We start from the raw sequence: 22,228 nt of genomic DNA on the forward strand, positions 1-22,228 counted from the left end.
CACAGTTCTTAAACTTGATTGTTTAGTTCATGTAAATTAGAAATTTAAATCCCTTGTACAGAATGTTGTTTTTTTCCATGCGACGTGCTTGCATTGTTTCTTTGCTTTGTGATTTTCCATTGTGGATTTCAGCCCATATGTGCTTAATCAATGTGATACCCACACTGGAATCCTGACAATACAGCTGAAGCAGTAACTTGGGAAAAATCAGGATTTGTCAGAAAGTATCAGCAATATTTCCTTCCAACTTCTGTGTACTCCTCTCGTCTTAAACCTAGTTGTTTGACACCCTGGCACATTGAGTATTTTAAGTGGAGTGGCTTATGGGGGAAGATAAAGAAGGTTAGCCACCTGGATATCTCTTGCCAGATAGGTAAAGAATCCATTGACTCTTACCTAGAAGGAGCAATAGGACAGAAGGTACAGCATATATGTTTTAAGTTCAAGTTTAACTATCATTCGACCATACATGAATATAGCGAAATGTAACCATGTTCCTCTGGGGCCATGTGCAACACAAATTACCAACAGCACGTAGCAAAAATACCATATGTGTTTGCAATTTCAGACAAACATACAGTCGCAAAGAAAAATAATTAACAATAATATAGCCCAAGCCTCTGAGTGGCATGACTATAGTCCTGGTCCAACTTGTTCTTCCACCAAATGAACACTGGAGGACAGCACAGAGCGAACACTGGAGGGATGCACTTATGGGAGGGACTAGGCCCCAACGCAGTGCAGGTTCCAGCACACATTACTGAGGCTCTCCCACACTGTCTCCGTTCCTGGGTAGCTGCAACAGGTGAGCTCATGGATTCAGCCTGATCCTCGCCACATTGTAGCTCCCCCACCACCGGTCTCGTCAATGAGCCAATGAGCCGGATTACTAGTGTCCGTCAAGGTCTTGTAACCACAGGAAAATGCCAAGACATTCACTGGCTATTAGACTACACGCCGCCTTCGTGCACTGATATTGATACCTTTCTGCATCAGGCGGCAACACAGTCCACATCACGTCCAGCTCATCAAGCTGCTCAGCCCACAAGCGCCTTAATGGTGGTATAGAACTATAGTCGCTGAAGTTCTTAGCGTCCAGCAGTCATAAAAAGACGAAAACATCTTTGGTTGGTCCTGGAGAGGCCGCTGCATCCAAGCATGCCACCAACTTACCGGAAGTAACTTCTGTATGATCTATCACCTGCTGAATCTCAATTCCCTTTTCACTGGCGAGGCCTTGTCGTTTGCCATTGCTGATCTTATTACCACTCACCCAGCTTCCTCTAATTTGATTTGGCACATGAATTTTGCCAGTTTAAAGACCTTGTGAGCCAACTGGCAAGACCCTTTGTAGTGAAGAACCTTGAGCAGCAGAAAGGAGAATCCTCACCTCTGAAAGGGAATCCAAATCCCCACCTCCTGAGAGTTCTGACAGATGGCAAAGCCCTGTTGCTGGCTGTTAAAACTGTTAAGGAATCAAAATAGGTTTGCTTGTCTCATCTGCAATGTGAAGTAGCCTGACATCTTCCAATCCATCGCTGGAAGGACAAATCACTCCGTTTCATGAGCAAATGAGCAAGAGTTGATTGCTATCGTGGTCTCATGTATGTTGGCCATCTTTATCCATTCTAAATATCACCTTAATTTCAGTTTTATCATCCTGGAAATAATGTATAGTCTTAGTTCATTGAGTCAGAAACTATACTCAGCACAGATGTTTGTTTCTTAAGCTTAGTCTGCTTATGATTGTCATACTGTCTGAAGGCTCACCTTCTAGATAAATTTGTTTAAGTATAGAACCCATGCATCTACTTGAATGATTTGAAGAACAAAAAGGAATCCATCATTTATTCCTAAAACAATACCACAAGAGTGATTGTTGAGTCACTTCTATATTGTTTGCAGGTACCAACTGATGCACGAATTGTTTGTTATATTTCCCCTGCATTACAGCGATGTAGTTTTTTCACAAATACATAATTGCCTTTAATAATTCTTTGAGCTGATGTTGGGTTCTTTCTTTATGAATCTATTAGGCCAACATTCATATCCTCTGAATTTAAAAAAAATTGACAAAGTCATTGCACACCTATGAGATAAGAAGATAGGATTTTCATCTAGTTACTCCTGAGAATGAGATTTTCATTAGTACTGAAGAATATCAGACAAGTTGCATTTCTGTTTAAAATCCTTAAAAGCACCTCAGGTAACAAGCCCCCAGCATAAACATGAAGCTATTTGTTTATCCAAGTTTTGAAAGTACAATTGCTATGTGCAACATGAGAAATTTCTTTTCTACCTAATTCTGTGTCCTTGGGTGAGTTCTGACATTGTTATTCAGCTCAAATAATGAGGGCAATTAAATCAGAGATAGTGTATTTTGTCTGGCAATCAATAAAGCTATTCAGTTGCACTATCCCTGTCATTTCTTTTAAAAATTCCATAGTTTATTTGCAGAAGAGAGAGTAATGTAAATTCTCTTTCCTTCATATAGTAAATGATTATAACTTTAAAATATGTTGATGAATTTAAAAGACAAATAATACAATTACTAAAATTGATTGCATTGCAGTGGAGAAATGCAGAATTTAGTAGTGGTTGTTTGTTGTTCTCCACATTTGAATAAAACTGGTTAGACCTTGTTCTATACTTTTCTAGACTTTGTGAAAGCTTTACTGTTGATTTTATTGTAGCTGGAGTAATGTACTACCATATCTTCATATAATGTATTATATTGTATTGTAATGTATTATATTAAAATGTTCAATATCCACCAGATCAAAATTCTCAGCAAATATTTAATTTTCAATTCTTTTGAATGCTTGTAAAATGTCAAAAATATTCCCACAAATTAATCGCTACTAATTGTGGGATACTTGGGGTAAACGTTATCCCGGGTATCCCACGCTTACTAGCAATTAATATACATAGCTCTCTGTTGAATCCTTACTTCTGTTTCACATCTGTAAACTTTCTGGTTGAGTTCACATTTTTTATGTTACATTCAATTCTGATTTAAATGCTGCTATTAGTTGAAGGACATGGTGATCAATTTTGGACAGGCTCCATGTTTTATGTTGTACTGGTATGCATGGATCTGGTAGGTAAGCGAGTGATGGATATTTGTGTCCACAATTTTCTTTCTGTTTTTTCTCTGCAGTACAACTGGGATTATCCAAAAATCTAATTTAATTATCTGTGAAACAGTCCAGGATGTCCTGTTCCATTAAGATTACAATATGAATAGAAATAATTTCTCTAAATTCAAGTAATCTTTTTCAAAGAGTGGTTGGAAGATTGTAATTATTTTTAATAACAGGTTTATCATTCGCTATCTCCAATGGAAAAATGCTTTACATTAATTAGAACACATAAAGGACTGAAAGGACAGATATGCTGCCTTGTGTTACTCCCGTGGCCGCATCTTCTTTTTGTGGCCTCGCAGGTCCAGATGTCCGGCAAGTCTCACTAATCCAGCTATTTCATGAAATGGAACTCTCTGGCCTTGCAACCAGGGCACAGGTCTCCCCGCCTCCCCCCCCCAAATATTCTTATGACCTTTATATGACACACTACTGTTGAAAGAAACGTTGACATACTTTTAAGTGTCTCTGGTTAGCAAATATATTTAAGAACTTTAAAAATATTTAAAATAATTATGAAATTATAATTATTTAAAGTCAGGATTTAAATACATTTAAGTAGTTAATTAGTTAAAAACAATGAGATTATATAATTAAAGGATTAAAGGATTTTACATTAAAAAATCATTTTGTAATAAGGTCTTTTCTCCCATTTTCTGCATCATAATCTATATTTTTTGTTGCCCTTCTTTTGCCTCCATGCAACTACTAAATATAATTGGGATATCATAAGCAATATTATATGCATAATATGACTCCAGATTTGAAGGTGCCATTATTAAACTCTCAATCAGAAATAAGGTAAAAATTATTAACGTTTGTGAACATGTCACAAATGCTCAAAAATAATGTTGCTGAAGACTGAGGGGACACAAGAATTAGATATGTTGAGAACTTGTGAGTATTATTCATGTCCTAAGGACCAATAAGGAGGAAATATTTTAAAATGGACTTTTTATAAAGCTTGAATCACGTCCTCATTTGCATTTTGGCAATGCCAAAGTACATAGCTCTCTGTTGAATACTTACTTCTGTTTCATATCAGTGAACTTTCTGGTTGAGTTCACATTTTATATGTTCCATTCAATTCCGATTTAAATGCAATATAGTTTTCATGTTACATTATTAAAACATGTTTCATTTTGTCATATCTTATGTATATTTAATTGGATGAATAGCCTACACAAAATAAAGTTTGTGAACTTTTAATTATGTAGCTGGCAGTTAAGATGTTTCAAATATTTGTCAGGTCCAAAATAAATTGAGATAATTAATAGCAGGCAAATTAAATAACACAGCATAGAGAACTGAAAGGGCTTTGAATAAATTATATTACAGTCACAATGGGAATCCAATTTCAACTTTTTTACATAATTACATTACAAGTTACTAATCAACTGTGATAAAATGAACTGTTGAGTTTACATGTATTCTTCAAGTAAAGGAGGATTAGAACATCAAGGATTGTTATATCAAGGATGAGGAAAGGATGCAGTCGGGCTTTGGTATATGTTTCCAGTTTTTCAGTAAGGAAACATTTCGTCCCTGGGTAATGCTCACGTACACCTATGTAATGGAAATGATCATAAGCAGCAATACAATTCCACAAATCAACTGCATTCCATAGAGTATTGGCACTGTATTATAAGACCATAAGATAGAAGAGCAGAATTAGGCTATTTGGCCAATCAAGTCTGCTCCGCCATTCAAACATGGCTGATCCTTTTTTCCCTCCTCAACCAATTCCACAGCCGTCTCCCCGTAACCTTTGATGCTGTGTTCAATCAAGAACCTATCAAACTCTGCTTTAAATACACTCAATGATCTGGCCTCCACAGCCGCCTATTGTAGCAAATTCCACCAATTCACCACCCTCTGGCAAAAAAATTGCTCCGCATCTCTGTGTTAAATGGATACCCCTCTATGCTGAGGCTGTGCCCTCTTGTCCTAGACTCCCAAACCATGGGAAACATTCTTTCCACATCTACTCTGTCTAGTCTTTCAATATTTGAAAGGTTTCAATGAGATCCCACCATGCCCGATCCTTCTAAATTTCAGTGAGTACAGATGCAGAGCCGTCAAAAGTTCCTTGTATGATAACCTTTTCATTCCCAGAATCATCCTTGTGAACTGCCTCTGGACCATGTCCAACGCAAGTATGTCTTTTCTTAGATGAGGAGCCCAAAAATGTTCACAATACTCAAGGTATGGCCTTAACAGTGTCGTATAAAGCCTCAGCATCACATCCCTGCTCTTGTACTCTAGACCTCTTGAAATGAATGCTAACATTGCATTTACCTTCCTCACCACCAACTCAACCTGCAAGTTAACCTTTAGGATGTTCTGCACAAGGACTTCCAATTCCCTTTGCATCTCATTTTTTTGGATTTTCTCCTCATTTAGAAAGTAGTTTGCACATTTATTTCTACTACCAAAGTGCATGACCATGTATTTTCCAACACTGTATTTCATTTGCCACTTTCTTGTCCATTCTCCTAATCTGTCTTAAGTCCTTCTGCAGCCTACCTGTTTCCTCAACACTACCTTCTCCGCCACCAATCTTCGTATCATCTGCAAACTTGGCAACAAAGCTATCTATTCCACCACCTAAATTATTGATATACAACATAAAAAGAAGTGGTCCCAACACTGACCCTTGTGGAATATCACTCGTCACTGGCAGCCAACCAGATAAGAATTCTTTTATTCCCACTGGCTGCCTCCTACTAATCAGCCAATGCTCTAACCATGTTAGTAACTTTCCTATAATACCTCGGGCTCTTAACTTAGTAAGCAGCCTCATGTGTGGCACCTTGTCAAAGGCCTTCTGAAAGTCCAAATATACAACATCCACTGCATCCCCTTTCTCTATCCTACTTGTAATCTCCTCAAAGAATTCCAACAGGTTTGTCAGGCAGGATTTTCCCTGAAGGAAACCATGCTGACTTTGTACTATCTTGTCCTGTGTCACCAAATACTCCATCACTTCATCCTTAACATTGACTTCTAACATCTTCCCACCCACTGAGGTCAGGCTAACTGGCCTAAAAATTTCCTTTTTGCTGCCGGAGCCCAATGATTTTGAAAGATCATTGCTAATGCTTCCACAAACCCTAGTGCTGCCTCTTTCAGAACCCTAGGGTGCAGTTCATCTGGTCTGGGTGACTTATGTACCCTTTGGTCTTTCAGCTTTTTGAGCACCTTCTTCCCTGTAATAGTAACTGCACTCACTTCTCTTCCTTCACACACTACAACATCTTACACACTGCTAGTGTCCGCCACAGTGAAGACTGATGCAAAACACTCATTTAGTTCATCTTCCAACTCCTTGTCCCCTGCTATTATTTCTCCAGCCTCATTTTCTAGCATCTTATATCCACTCTCATCTCTCTTTTATTTTTTACATACTATCCACTTTGATATTGTTTGCTAGCTTGCTTTCATATTTCATCTTTTTCCTTCTAATGATTCTTTTAGTTGCTCTCTGTAGGTTTTTAAAAGCTTCCCAATCCTCTATTCTTTGTTGTATGCCCTCTCTTTTGTTTTTACATTAGCCTTGACTTCCCTAGTCAGCCATGGTTGTACTATTTTGCCATTTGAGTAGTCCTTCATTTTTGGAATACATCTACCCTGCACCTTCCTCAGTTTCCCCAGAAACTCACACCATTGCTGCTCTGTTGTCATCCCTGCCAGCATCTCCTTCCAATTTACTTTGGCCAACTCCTCTCTCATACCACTGTAATTTCCTTTACTCCACTGAAGTACTGCTACATCAGAATTTATTTTCTCCCTACAAATTTCTAGTTGAACTCAATCATACTTGACAATCTGTAATACTGCAACAAGATCATCACTTTATTTCTTGTACTCTGTGCATTGAGGTATAACACTTTGAGTACTGTATGTGCTACCCTTTTTGATTTTGCATCCTTAATGCACTGATGCTCACTTGCTGGCTGCAATTTTCTCCTATCATCTGCCTGCACTTCCTGACAGTCTGACTGCACTCTGTCTTTGCTTTTTTACCATCCATCTGATCCTGATTCCCTTCGTTCCGAATCCCACCCCGCTGCTAAATTACAAACCCCATTTCCAGAAAAGTTGGGATATTTTCCAAAATGCAATAAAAACAAAAATCTGTGATATGTTAATTCACATGAACCTGAATTTAACTGACAAAAGTACAAGGAAAAGATTTTCAATAGTTTTACTGACCAACTTAATTGTATTTTTTAAACATACACAAATTTGGAATTTGATGGCTGCAACACACTCAACAAAAGTTGGGACAGAGGCACATTTACCATTGTGTTACATCACCTTTCCTTTTAATAACACTTTTTAATCGTTTTGGAACTGAGGATACTAATTGTAGTAGATTTGCAATTGGAAATTTTGCCCATTCTTGCTTGATATAAGACTTCAGCTGCTCAACAGTCCGTGGTCTCCATTGTCTGATTCTCTTCATGATGCGCCATACATTTTCCATAGGAGATAGATCTGGACTGGCAGCAGGCCAGTCAAGCACACGCACTCTGTGTCTACAAAGCCAAGCTGTTGTAGCCCGTGCAGTATGTGGTCTGGCATTGTCCTGCTGAAATAAGCACGGACGTCCCGGGAAGAGACGTTGCCTTGATGGCAACATATGTCTCTCTAAAATCCTAACATATGCCTCAGAGTCAATGGTACCTTCACATACATGCAACTCACCCATGCCGTGGGCACTGATGCACCCCCATACCATCACAGATGCTGGCTTTTGCACCTTTCACTGATAACAATCTGGATGGTCATTTTCATCTTTGGCACGGAGAACTCGACGCCTGTTTTTTCCGAAAACTAGCTGAAATGTGGACTCATCTGACCACAGCACACGGTTCCACAGTCTTTTGGTCCATCTGAGATGAGCTCAGGCCCAAAGAACTCACCGGCGTTTCTGCATAGAGTTGATGTATGACTTCCTCCTTGCGTAATACAGTTTCAAGTTGCATTTCTGGATGCAGCGACGGACTGTGTTGAGTGACAATGGTTTTCCGAAGTACTCTCGAGCCTAGGTGGCTATAATTGTCACAGTAGCATGACGGTTTCTTAGGCAGTGCTGCCTGAGGGCTCGAAGGTCACGCGCATTCAACAGTTGTTTCTGACCTTGCCCTTTACGCACTGAAATGTCTCTGAATTCTCTGAATCTTTTCACAATATTATGTACTGTAGATGTTGAAAGACCTAAACTCTCTGCAATCTTGCATTGAGAAATGTTCCTTTTGAACTGACTAACAATTCTCTCACGAATTTTGGCACAAAGGAGAGAGCCACGACCCATCCTTGCTTGCAAAGACTGAGCCTTTGATGGACGCTACTTTTATACCCAGTCATGATACCTCACCTGCTACCAATGAGCCTGCTTAACGTGGAGTCTTCCAAACCGGTGTTACTTGAATACTCTGTGCACTTTTCAATCTTATTTTAACTCTGTCCCTACTTTTTTGCATGTGTTGCAGCCATCAAATTCTAAATTTGTGTATATTTACAAAATACAATTAAGTCGGTCAGTAAAACTATCGAAAATCTTTTCTTTGTACTTTTGTCCGTTAAATAAAGGTTCACGTGAATTAACATATCACAGATTTTTGTTTTTATTGCATTTTGGAAAATATCCCAACTTTTCTGGATATAGGGTTTGTAGTTTAAGCCCTCCCCAACAACTGTAACAAACCTACCGACAAGAATATTGGTCCCCCCTCTTGTTCAGGTGCAAAACCCATCCCTTTTGTACAGGTCATACCTCCCCCAGAAGAGCTCTCAATGATCCAAGAACCTGAAGTCCTGCCCCCTGCACCAGCTTCTCAGTCACTTATTTATATGCCAAATCATCCTGTTTCTATGCTCACTAGCACATGGCACAGGTAGCAATCCAGAACTTACTATGCTGGAGGTCCTGCTTCTCAGCTTTCTGCCTAGCTCACTAAATTCTCTCTTCAGGATCTCATTGCTTTTCCTTCCTATATCATTGGTACCAATAAGTACCAAGGCATCAGGCTGCTCTCCCTCCCTCTCCAAATGTTGTGGACCTGACCCTGACACCAAAATTATAACCAATTTTGAAGTGGATTTGCCTAAAGGGCAAAAGTGACCCTACTTTCAACAAAATACAAGCACCATAATTAATAGACACACAAATCAATAGGTGCAAAAAATTTTCAATTCAGTCAAAAACAATCAAAAATGTTGTGCTTATGTCCACATGATCCTGCAGCTAAATGACTCCGACAGATCCATAAGGCAATGATCAGTAGCAGCAGAAATGTATTCCATCACAGCCTATACGTCATGGCCCATGTATCTCTCATTCCACTGTTACAACTGAACAATAGGATCAGAGATGAGTCAATTAGTATAGAAGGGCATGTTAGAAGCAGCTCCTAACACACGTAAAAGTTCAATGCCAACCAAGCAAATTTGCAACTAAGTATGCTTAACTACAAACGCAGCATGCAATAGTAGTAGAGCTACTAGGACTTTATGTTTCAATCCCTATGGTAAGTCGGCACTCACGATGTAGGCAGTGGGCTTGGAGTGGTGAAAAAGAGGGTAGGCACGTTATCGAGGTCATCAGGTGGGCACCCTCCTTCTTTGACGTTTCGTTGATAAGCCCACGACGTCTCCAGAGGGCTCAACGGTGCTACCTGGAGTCCCAGATACACCCCCCTCAGTTCCATACCCTCCTGTCTTCATCGTGCAGCCCAGTTGTTGTCTTTCCTTTTAATCCAAATCCAATTGCTGCTTTCTTCTGCTGCATTTGACAAGGACTTGATTGCTTGTTGGAGGGAGTGACCCCTCACCCCCATCTTCTTCAATAGACTGGTCATAGATGTAGCAATGAATCCCCTGTATCCCACTTCTACAGGGAAAATCTTGGTCTTCCAGCCATTCTGGGCAGCTTCAGTTGCCAGTTCAGAGTACTTGGTCTTTTTCCTCCAATAAGCTTCTTCGACACCATCTTCCCATGGTACTGTCAATTCCACAACATATGCCGGCTTGGCTGTTGTAGACCACAGTACCATGTCTGGCCGGAGAGTTGTAGCCGCAATGTCTGGGGGAAACACAAGCTTTTTTTCCAAATCCACGTCCATTTTCCAATCCCGAGCAACCTGCAGAATGCTTACATCTTTTGATGTTATATGGTGCTGTGGAGGTTGGCCTGCTGGTACAAATCGTGTAATGTGGACATTTCCTGCTGATGTTTGTGGGAGAGCATTTGTGGTGATTCGCCTCTGTTCCAAGATTGATGCCAGCTGTCTGAGAACTTGGTTACACCTCCAAGTGTACTGCCCCTGGGTGAGGCTTGTGGTGCATCCTGTTAAAATGTGCCTTAGTGATCCAGGTGCTTGACAAAGAAAACAAGCGGGGTCTTCTCCCCACCACTGGTTCAGGTTCTGGGGTGTGGGTAGGAGTCATAAGTGGCTCTGATGACAAAACTTAGCCGAGATCCCTCCATCTCCCAGATGTCACACCAGTTAAGTTTCCCCTTTTCCAGGCTCTTCCAATTAGTCCATTGGCCCTGCTTGGCCATTGAGATGGCCCTGGCATTTCGCTCTGCCTCCTCCTGTCTTCTCAACTCCTCCACCACGGGCCGTCTCTTCTGCATTGATGTTGCCTTGTGCCATTGAGGAGCTTTTGGGATGAGCCCAAGCCCAGCTTTCCCACTTAGCACTCTGAACGGCTTCAGATGGGGTCCACGTCCTCCCCGTTGCCACACGGGGGGGCCGCTGTTCGAATAACATTATCTTCAGATTCAGTGAGGGTCATGACCAACCTTGCTTTGGTGTATTTGAATTCTTCTACAAGACTTGCAATTGGTAATTCCAATTTGCCGTTCCCGTACAGTCGAACAGGACTTAAACATCGTGGAAGTCCAAGCCACTGTTTTACATGTGTGCTGATCATTCTTTTGAGCTTTTCAGCCTTGCTGATGGGGATTTCAGACACTGTTAAAGGCCACATGAGTGGAGTATGCCGAACTGAAAGCACCACAGCTTGAGTTTTCCTGGCAGCCAGGTCTTGTTGTTGCAAACAATGTACGTGATGGTATCCTTTTTGAGTCGTTTATACTGCTCTGTGTCCTTGAGCTTAGCATCATGCCATCAGTCCAAGCTCTTCACTGGCATTTCTGAAACAGTTGGGACAGGTGTTCCGTCAATCTGAAATCTTTTATCCGTGACTTGACCTTTGACGATGGAGATGCTTCTGGACATTCTGGGCTTGATCTTCATCCTCGCCCATGTGATGTTTTGATGAAGCTTTTCCAGAAGTCACTTGGTGCAGGGGACAGTTGTCGTCAGTATCATTATATCGTCCATATAGGCTCGTATTGGTGATAACCGTTGACCAAACTGTAGCCCTTTTCCCTCCGCAACCCATTTTGAGGCTCTGATAATGATGATGATGATTATGAAGACACGTAGTCCTCTTTTATTGTCATTTAGTAATGCATGCGTTAAGAAATGATACATTATTTCCTCTGGTGTGATATCACAAAACACAGGACAGATCAAGACTGAAAAAAACTAACAAAGCCACATAATTATAACATATAGTTACAACAGTGCAACAATACCATTACTTGATGAAGAATAGTAAAGTTCAAAGTTTCTCAAATGTCCCACATCTCATGCAGACGGGAGAAGGAAGAAAAACTCTCCCTGCCATGCCGACCACAGTCCGACTCTGAGTCATCTGAAAACTTCGAGCCCTGATCAGCTCTCTGACACCGAGTACTGAGCGCCATCTCTGTCCGAACGATTCGACCTCCTTCTCAGTAGCCAAAAGCAGGCAAGGCCGGGGATTTTGAGGCCTACCCTCCGAAAGATTCCCGACCACACAGTAACGACAGCAGCAAACGAGTGTTTCAGAAATATCTCCAGATGTTCCTCTGTGCTTTCACGTCCATTCTCCATCAAATCAGAATTGTCCACGGCCCCATTTAACAGATATGATATCATTTTTCACCAGAGGGCTGCGCACACGCAGGCACGCCGTCATCTTCTCCTCCCACCTTTTGAGCTCCATTGCCATAATGAAGGCCAAAGGGGAGATGGTGCACCCCGCAAAGATGCTTATTTCCAGTGGTTGCCACGCTGTGGTGAAGTCTGATGTTGTGGGACATACTTGCAGATCCTGGAAGTAGTGTTTTACCAGATTTGTTATTGTTGCAGGCACCTGAAAGAATTCAAAAACATTCCACTGTAGGGAATGAGGAACTGATCCATAGTCGTTGGCCAGGTCGAGGAACAAGACATGCAGATCCTTCCTTCTTTCTTAGCCATCTGGATTTGATGCCATATGACACTGGTATGTTCAAGGCATCCCAAGAAGCCTGCTATGCCAGCCTTTTGGATTGACGTATTATTGAAATGGTTTTGTTTCAGATGCTTTGTAAGCCTTTGCGCCAACACGCTGAAAAAGATCTTGCCCTCAATGTTCAGGTTTATTTGGTGAAATTGCTCAATGGTAGACTATTTTTTTCTTCTGGGATCAGAACTCCCCCTGCTCTTTTCCAGGCTTTGGGGATAACTTGCTTTTCCCACGCAACCCTCATGTTTTTCCAAAGGAATTTTAGAACATCCGGGGTGTTCTTGTAGACACAATATGGAACGCCGTTAGGGCCTGGCACTGATGTCGATCTTGCCCTTTTACTGCCTCTTTCACCTCGCTCAACTTGGGAGGGCTGATGTTAAATTGCTGTTGTGGGGGTGAGATTGGTGGGATGTCAGCTGGGACGAGTATCGGTTCATCTTTTCGCTTATCAGTGTGGATGATTCTGAGATGTTTTTCAACTTCCTCTTTTGATAATTTTAAGTATCTGCTTTTCTCTTTTGTGAAAATGCCTTTCACATATTTAAAGGGATCTTTGTAGAAGTCTGTTCTTGCTTTTTCCTCCTTTTTGTGTTGTTTCCGTAAATTCTCTGCTCTGCGCAGCTTCAAGAGCCTTTGTTTTAGGTCCTCTTAAAGGAGGTTGATGCCCTCCCTTTCCTCTGCTGTTGCTTTTTTCCACAACTTCCTCAGGCCTCTTCTTTCTTTAACAAGTTGTTGGATTTCCTGGAGACGACGGGATTTGGGGGCGGGGGGGAGGCTTATCTTTCCTGCTGACTTGTTCCTTCACTCCAAATTTCTCCTTTCCGTAGCTGTAGATCAGGTTACCCATCCTCTCCAACTTCTTTTCTGCTGATCCCTTGATGCCTCTTAAGATCAGGCTCACATCTGCATTGATGGTTTCCCACTCCTTGCTGTTAGACTTTGGCCATTTCGCCAACGGCTTACGTCCTTGCATGTTCTCCACTTTACGATGTGCCTGGCTGTGTCTTGGACTGCTGCTTGTGCCTGAAACTTCTTCCACATCCCGTAAGGTGCTGATACTCTGCGGACTGTGAGTTTCTTCCTGACGCTGAGTTTCATCCGACTGATTTGACCTTCCTCTTAACAGAATCTGGTCAATGCGGGGCCCTGGGTTGGAAATTTTCAAGCATTTCTTCCGTCCTTGATGAATTTTTGGACCACAAGCTGATGTTACTTTAGTCCAGCCACACCTACAGGTCTGAAGAACGTATCCAGCTGCTGGTTTCTCAAGAGTATTGCCACTTTCTTGATTCAATGTCATGTCCATGCCAAGGTTCATTACCGGGAGGTCAGTCAGAGAGTCTTCTCGCAGACTCTGGGGGTATACTTCTTTTTAAACTTTCCGTAGCCAAGTGAGGGTGGCTCTTGGGCCCTGACAAGGTGACGGAGCCTGCTGTTATGGGTAGCTAGCCCATAACAGCCCCGTTGGGGTCTATTTCCTCCTGACAGCTGTCTCTCCAGCTGTCACATGGTCTTTCCCTTGTCGTCAGCTGCACTTTCACAGCAGTCACTGGTTTTCTCCCAGAAGATCAGTAGAGCTACCAGGACTTGATGTTTCAATCCCTATGGTAAGTCGGCACTCTCGATGTTGGCAGTGGGCTTGGAGTGGTGACAAGGAGGGAGGGTAGGTATGTCATCGGGGTCATCAGGTGGGCATCTTCCTTCTTTGACGTTTCGTTGATAAGCCCACAACATCTCCAGAGGGCTCAACGGTGCTACCTACCCAGATACACCCCCCTCAGTTCCATACCCTCCTGTTTTCATCGTGCAGCCCAGTTGTTGTCTTTCCTTTTAATCCAAATCCAATTGCTGCTTTCTTCTGCTGCATTTGACAAGGACTTGATTGCTTGTTGGAGGGAGTGACCGCTCACCCCATCTTCTTCAATAAACTGGTCGTAGATGCAGCAACGCATCCCCTGCATCCCACCTCTACAGGGAAAATCTTGGTCTTCCAGCCATTCTGGGCAGCTTCAGTTGCCAGTTCAGAGTACTTGGTCTTTTTCCTCTCATAAGCTTCTTCGACACCATCTTTCCATGGTACTGTCAATTCCACAATATATGCCAGCTTGGCTGTTGTAGACCACAGGACTATGTCTGGCCGGAGTGTTGTAGCCACAATGTCTGGGGGAAACACAAGCTTTTTTTCCAAGTCCACGTCCATTTTTCAATCCCAAGCAATCTGCAGAATGCTTACCTCTTTTGATGTTATATGGTGCTCTGGAGGTTGGCCTGCTGGTACAAATTGTGTGATGTGGACATTTCCTGCCAATGTTTGTGGGAGAGCATTTGTGGTGATTCGCCTCTGTTCCAAGATTGATGCCAACTATCTGAGAACTTGGTTATGCCGCCAAGTGTACAGCCCCTGGGTGAGGCTCGTGGTGCATCCTGTTAAAATGTGCTTTAGTAATCCAGGTGCTTGACAAAAAGAGCAAGCGGGTTCTTCTCCCCAACACTGGTTCAGGTTCTGGGGTGTGAGTAGATCATAAGTGGCTCTGATGACAAAACTTAGCCGAGATCCCTCTATCTCCCAGAGGTCACGCCAGCTAAGTTTCCTCTTTTCCAGGCTCTCCCAATTAGTTCATTGGCCCTGCTTGGCCATTGAGACGGCCCTGTCGTTTCGCTCTGCCTCCTCCTGTCTTCTCAACTCCTCCACCACACCCCATCTCTTCTGCACTGATGTTGCCTTGTGCCACTGAGGAGCCTTTGGGATGAGCCCAAGCCCGGCTCTCCCATGTTGGACTTGGCCAACCACATCCCTGAAGCAAAGAGCAGACTTAGCACTCTGAATGGTTTCAGATGGGGTCCACGTCCTCCCCATTGCCACAAGGTCAAACTTTTCAACCTTGCTGATGGGGATTTCATACGCTGTTAAAGGCCACATGAATCTAGGGAGTATGCTGAACTGGAAGCACCACAAACATCCACAAAGCAATCAATTCTGCCATCCAAATCATTAGCATATAATGTGAAAAGAAGTGATCCTAACATTGACTGTGTTGTATATTTAATATTTCAGTAATATTTGAGTAATTTTGTAAATATATTGTTGATTAAGCATTCTTTGTTGTTTACACTGTTTATCATGGATTATATGTTAAAGTGGGGTGTATGGGGTGTCAGGGAGGGGTAGCACCTCTGGTGGGGTAACATGTTGCGTCCTTTTCAAGGCAGTTAGTCCACCTTTGGTCCCCACCTGGCACTCAGCTCTCACCTGTGGCTCCCCGTAGCTGTTTGCATGCGACAGCGGCCACACCCCGGGCAATGGCTTCGACAAGCCGGCTAAACCAGGTGAGGGTAGCCGACGGGTCTCAAACCCTCGGTGTGATAGAGAGTCGTCTATCCCAGCATGTGAAGACGGACTCCGGCGGACTGAGTGGACGACACCAATGGAAGGTCCAACGGTCAAGAAGGCGGTCTCTGCAAGCGTCGTGGAACGTGTAGAGCAGGACAAGACACAGAAGACGTCCTGGTCATCCACTGCACCTAGTCCCATCTCCAGCCGTCTCGATTCTGTCTTGCCACTGGATCCAGATGAGAATTGGGAAGAGAGAGTGAGGCTGACGCTGCGCAACTCTCCCTCACTTAAATCCAAGTCACGTGCTAGTCTCCACACCATCAGCAATGGTGTCGAGATCCTCATCGATGTACGATGGACGAACAACAACAACAACAACAACATATGTTAAAGTATGTGAATGACATATGTCATTATGCTACAAAGTCATAAGTGTGTGCGCCTTGATAAAGGTAAAACTAAGAACATGCATGAGTTATTCCAACTCCGTGTTTTTCTTTCAATTAGTGTTATGTTTTTGAGTTACGAAACGTATCAGTGCTGATGAGTAAATTTGAATATGAACCCAAGACAACTAACTACCTCTGCAGCACAGCAAAACATTTTGTTTTTCTTCACAAGGGAGAGAAAGAGAGACTGTCAAGTTAAAAACAGAGTGCTGTACATGTTCTTCAGAAAAGGAGACAGAGATGATTGAGATTTTAAAAAGTCAGAAAATGGGTGAATTTACGGGCCCATAAACAGTGACTACTGGGTGATGATAATAAATAAATTTTGAAAAGAACAGAAATGGCTGGCTACATCAGAAAGTTAGACATGCTCGATAACAGCATATTATGTACTGAGCAAACTGAGCAGTATTTTGAAGCAAATGAAATAGCCAATGAAAAGCACATTCCAGCTTTGCTGAGTGCATTTGATGGCAAAGCATACAGTTTGCTTGGACATTTAACGGCTCCAAACAAAGCAGCTGAAATGAGGTTTGCTGATATCATGAAAGTAATACAAGAACATTTAGAACCAAAGCCATTATTTACAGTGTAACGATCTCACCTGGCTTGTATGCAAACTTGGCTTGATAACTAATTCAGCTAACAGCCACTGGACTCAGCGGTGAGAAGACAACCTTTCATAAACAATATACGTCTAGGGTTGGTATGATTTGGGGTTCAACTAAACAGGAACATCATGATGCTCCGATTAAAGAAACCTCAATTTGACCAAATGTTGTGTAAATACTGCTCTTACACAACTATCGGTCGACAAGAAATAATGGACAATACACTGCATAAAATTATAAAGGAAGCATATTTCCCAATTTCAGCTTTATCAAACAGTTAATAGGAAAGAAACGAAAAGGGCCCATCACAGTTAAACCAGTCCAATCTGCACATGGCCATTGGAGCTCATACTGGAATATTCGGGGGTGTATCTCTTACTCACATGTTGTACCCACACATTTTCAAACTCCCTTCGAAGACCATCCCAAGTAAACTGGTTCTCTTTGTCTCAGGAGTATTGCCCTTCCACCTTGGAGCCATTCATCTGCACAAAGCGTTTCTTGCACCAGGCACTGTCCTCCCGATGGCATTCTGCGGCATTTTCCTTTCCATCCCGCTCCACAGCTCCCACCAAAAGACCCCAAACCAGACTACTGTCCTTTAGAAAACTCTTCCCTACAGCTCTCTAGAACCTTCTCTAACATCCTACAATCCTGATTGGCTGGCTCACAATCCTAAACTGGACAAATTTGATCCTTATCTTCGCCAAATCCAAAACCCATTTTCCAGCATGGCATACTGTGCTTACAGAAAACTGCTAATATACACTATCTCAGCATAGCAGTGGAAATCTTAACTAGGCCATTACAATCGCAAAACACTTTAGATTTCATAAGCAGGATCAAATGGAAGGGGAAGCCATTTCAGCTTATGTGGCTGAATTGGAGAGATTGACTGAACATTGTCAGTTCAGTCATGGGCTTAATGATGCACAGAGAGATCGATTAGTTTCTTGAATCTTACAAGAAGTCAAGTTGCAGTTTCAAAATGAGCACTAATCTGCATGCTGTTGATGAAAAATCAGATAATGTTGAGAGGGACACAGGACTGCACAGCCTTAAGGTTTACAGTGTGAAAACTAACAATAGACAAGCAATTTGGCTTACACCAGAAGTGAATGACAAATTAATTATTTAAAATGGATTTGGACATTGGCTCGACTGTTTCAGTTAGTCCATAAAATGAGCTTAAACGGCCTTTCAAAGATACTGAATCGAAGCTCCGGATGGCTCTTGACGTGAGTTGGCAACAGCACATGATGAACGTCGAGCTCTATAACAACCTACCGATGCTCTCCACTAAAATCGAGGCGAGAAGACTGCAACTAGCGGGGCACTGTCTACGCGACCCCGAGCTACCTGCCAGCCTAGTCATCATATGGGAGCCCAAGCACGGGAGGATGAACCCTGGGCGCCCTCCCAAGACTATGGTCAACACGCTCCTAGAAGACAGCGGTGCGGCTAATGTAGATGAATTGAACACACTGATGAGGGAGAGGGAGAAGTGGAGAGTCCATCATCATGCCCGATGCCGGTCCCCTAGGCCTGAGTCGACATAGTAGTAGTAGTAATAGAATCGAAGCCAGCAGATATCCACCTAAGTTATACTGGAGAAAAGATAACTCCTGTGGGAAATTACATTTGTAACAGTGAAATACAACAACCAGCAAGTCACACTGGACGTACGTGGTAAAAACCAGAGGGTCGTCATTGTGTGTGAGTGTGGGGTGGGGGGGGGGGTGAGAGGGAGGAGGTGATTGGCTGAGAAAACTACAACTTGATTGGAGATCCATCCACCCCTACAACAGAGGCAACTGGAAGCAAATTAAGAAAGGTACTGGATGATGCCACAACAGAGCTCAAGTATGGCACTGGAAAACTCAAACATATCAAGAGAAAAAGAGTGCTAAATTTAAATGCCACACCCAAGTTTTACAAAGCCTACCCAGTTCCTTATACCATCTGTGATAAAGTAACCAGTGAGCTAGATCGCATGGGGGCTAAAGGAATTCTTTTCAAATTTGAGTACAGCCCATGGGCAATGCCAGTTGTCCCAGTAACCAAAAAGAATGGGTCTGTCAGGACCTGTGACAATTTTAAGGTCACCACCAAATCGATACTGAAAAGAGATCAATAACCTCTGCCCAGGATAAAGGACATCATTACAAACCTTTCTGGAAGAAAACAGTTCAGCAAAGTGGACTGAGCTGAGGCCTACCTACAGATGGAGATGGAAGAGTGTTTCGTAACAGTGTTTCGTAACATAAACTTTATCACCATAATAGGCTTATTTTTGGAGTAGTATCTACACCTTCACTCCAGCAGAAAGCAACAGGCCAGGTTCTGCAAGGCTGTCCAGGCACACAGTGTTACCCCAATGACATTTTTGTTGCAGGTAAGGATGACAAGGAACATTTCCAAATCTCAAGACAGTGTAAAAAAGATTAGAAGATTATGGGCTCAGAGCACAATGTGACAAGTGTGAATTATTTACACTAATCATCACTTACAGTGGTCACACCATTGCACAAGAGTACAGAGAAAATTCAAGCTGTGGTGGATGCCCGAAGGCCACAGTTGTGGTCCTTTCTATAATTTGTCAATTACTATACCAGGTCCCTGCAAAATCTGGCAACTGTGCTCCGCCCCTAGAACTCCTTACTCCAGATTGGGAAGAAATGGCAATGGACAAAGCAGTGTGAGGTGGCTTTCATAAAGGCAAAGGAAATTGTGACGTCAGACACTGTACTCGCACATTATGATCCACATCATCCAGTAAAGCTTGCCTGTGACATCTCATTTTATGGTATAGGTGCAGTCATGTCACGTAAAATGAGTGATGGAAGTGAACACCCCACAGCCTTCGCATCACATTCCCTTACCGCTGCAGAGAAAAATTATGCACAGATTGACTGAGGGGCCCTGAGTCTGGTTTGAGCTGCAACCAGTTTCAGCCAATACTTGTATGGGAGGGAGCTTACCCCTATTAATGATTATCACCCACTAGTTTCCATTTTCAAAGTACAAAAGGGTGTTCCTCTGACAGCAGCTGCACGGATGCAGAGATGGGCTCTGGAGGACACAATTATAAGATCAAATTCAAGGGGATAACTAATCATGAAAATGGTGATGAATTGTCACATTTATCTTTGGAAAGGGAAATACCTGAAAATTTGCAAAACTGGAATTCTCCTTGATGTAGTCTCTCTAATGCAAATCGAAAGTCTCCCTATTACAGCAGACATGATCCAAAGGGAAAGCAGCTCTATATCGCCACCCAAAATGGCTGGAATATGCAGCAGAAACTCTAACTTTTACATTTTTTCCAGTGCTGGGATGAACTTGCCCTTGATGTGGGTTGCTTTATGTGGAGATTATGAGTTGTTGTAGCATCAAGTTAAGAGCTAGAATGGTGGAGGAGCTATATGCCAGTCAGCTAGGCATGGTCAAAATGAAAGCATTGGCTTGAAGCTTTATATGGTGGCTTGGGATAGGTCATCAGATCGAGCGGCTTGCCATGCCCTGCTCGGGATGCCAACATGTCCAGAAGAAAGGTATTCAGAGCTGTCAGAACCACTTCCTTTAGTCCCAAAGTCAAATCCTACAACCACCATGGGGGAAGCCCCAGAACCTGAGATTGTTTCACAGCCACAAGTCTCACCTGCCAAGCTGTGTGACCCCACCTTGTCAGGAAAGAAGTTATTCCACAGGAGTAAGAAATGCTCCTCAGTGATTAAATCTTTTGGCCCGATGGGGACAATTTAAAATTTACTAGGCTGTGGGTGTCTAAGCAGGGAAGAGTGTCGTGTATTTGATATTTCACTAACATCAGAGTAATATTGTAAATGTATTGCTTGATTAAGCATTCTTTGTTTACATAATTCATTACAGGTTATATATGAATGGCATACGTCTTCACACCCAACACATCATAAGTACGTGCCTTGCTAAAAGTAAGGCTAAGAGCATCCTGGCTCTGTCTTTTTCTTTCAATTAGTTTTATGGTTTGGAGTTATAAAACAGATCCCTACAGAAGTAGACGCTGGCTGCCAAACAGAAAAGGCCCCTTTGTTCCCACTCTTTGACTCCTACCGGTCAACCCATCTTCTATCCATGCTATTACATTTCCTGTAATACCACAGGTTCTTAACTTGTTCAGAAGCCTTGTGTGTGGCACTTGTCAATGGCCTTCCGAAAATCCAAGTACAGTCGGCCCTCCTTATCCGCGAGGGATTGGTTCCGGGACCCCTCGCACATACCAAAAAACGCGGATGCTCAAGTCCCTTATTCAACCTGTCTCAATCCGGTGGACCTCAGGACCCAGCAGAACCCTGGACCTTATTTAACCTGTCTCAGTGTGGTGGACATTAGGACCCGGCGACAGAGATCTGAATCTGCAGTGTTTCTGTTCGCGAAAATAATCACGATTGCGATTTAAAATAAAGTGGAAATAATAAAGCGGTCAGAAAGAGGTGAAACGCCATCGGTCATTGGAAAAGTGTTAGATGACAGTCGGTCAATGATCGGAACAATTTTAAAGGATGAAGTGAGAAAGGCCCTGCCCGATTACAGCTACAATTATTACTAAGCAACACAGTGGTTTAATTATTGGGTTTTGGGGTTTTGGGTTTTTGATCCTCCACATCAACCCAGCACGGATGGAGAGCGCTCAGGAGCGGTCTGTCACTAGATCGAACTCGGGAATTTCCATTCCCGAGCCCAGTGTTGAAACATACGTTTCTTAGGTGTTTTATATGCATAGAAAGGTAAAATATGTACTATATACTAAGGCAAACGTTTGACTAACTGACGCTAAATAATACCAGATGTACCTGTTCTGACTTACTTAGTAAGAGAACTTCCTGTTTTTACCGATTCCTGATCCACAATAACCTTTGCACATCCTCCCGTATACTTTAAATCATCTCTAGATTACTTTTAATACCTAATACAATGTAAATGCTACGTAAAATAGTTGTTATACTGCATTGTTTAGGGGATAATGACAAGAAAAAAAAGTCTGTACATGTTCGAACGACAAGTGCTAGAAGAGCACTTCCGGGTTTTCTCGATTCGTGGTTGCTTGAATTCGCGCATGCGGAACTCGCGGATAAGGAGGGCCGACTGTAAAATACTTCCACTGACTCTCCTTTGTCTATCCTGCCTGCTATTTCCTCAACGAATTCCAACAGATTTTTCAGGCAGGATTTCCCCTTAAGAAAACAAAGCTGACTTCAGCCTAATTTATCATGTGTCTCCAAGTAAGGTAAAACCTCATCCTTAATAATGGACTCCAACATCTTCCCAACTACTGAAATCAGGCTAACTAGCCTATAA

The sequence above is a fragment of the Mobula hypostoma genome, chromosome 14 (genome assembly GCF_963921235.1).
Source record: "Mobula hypostoma chromosome 14, sMobHyp1.1, whole genome shotgun sequence".
NCBI lineage: Eukaryota > Metazoa > Chordata > Chondrichthyes > Myliobatiformes > Myliobatidae > Mobula > Mobula hypostoma.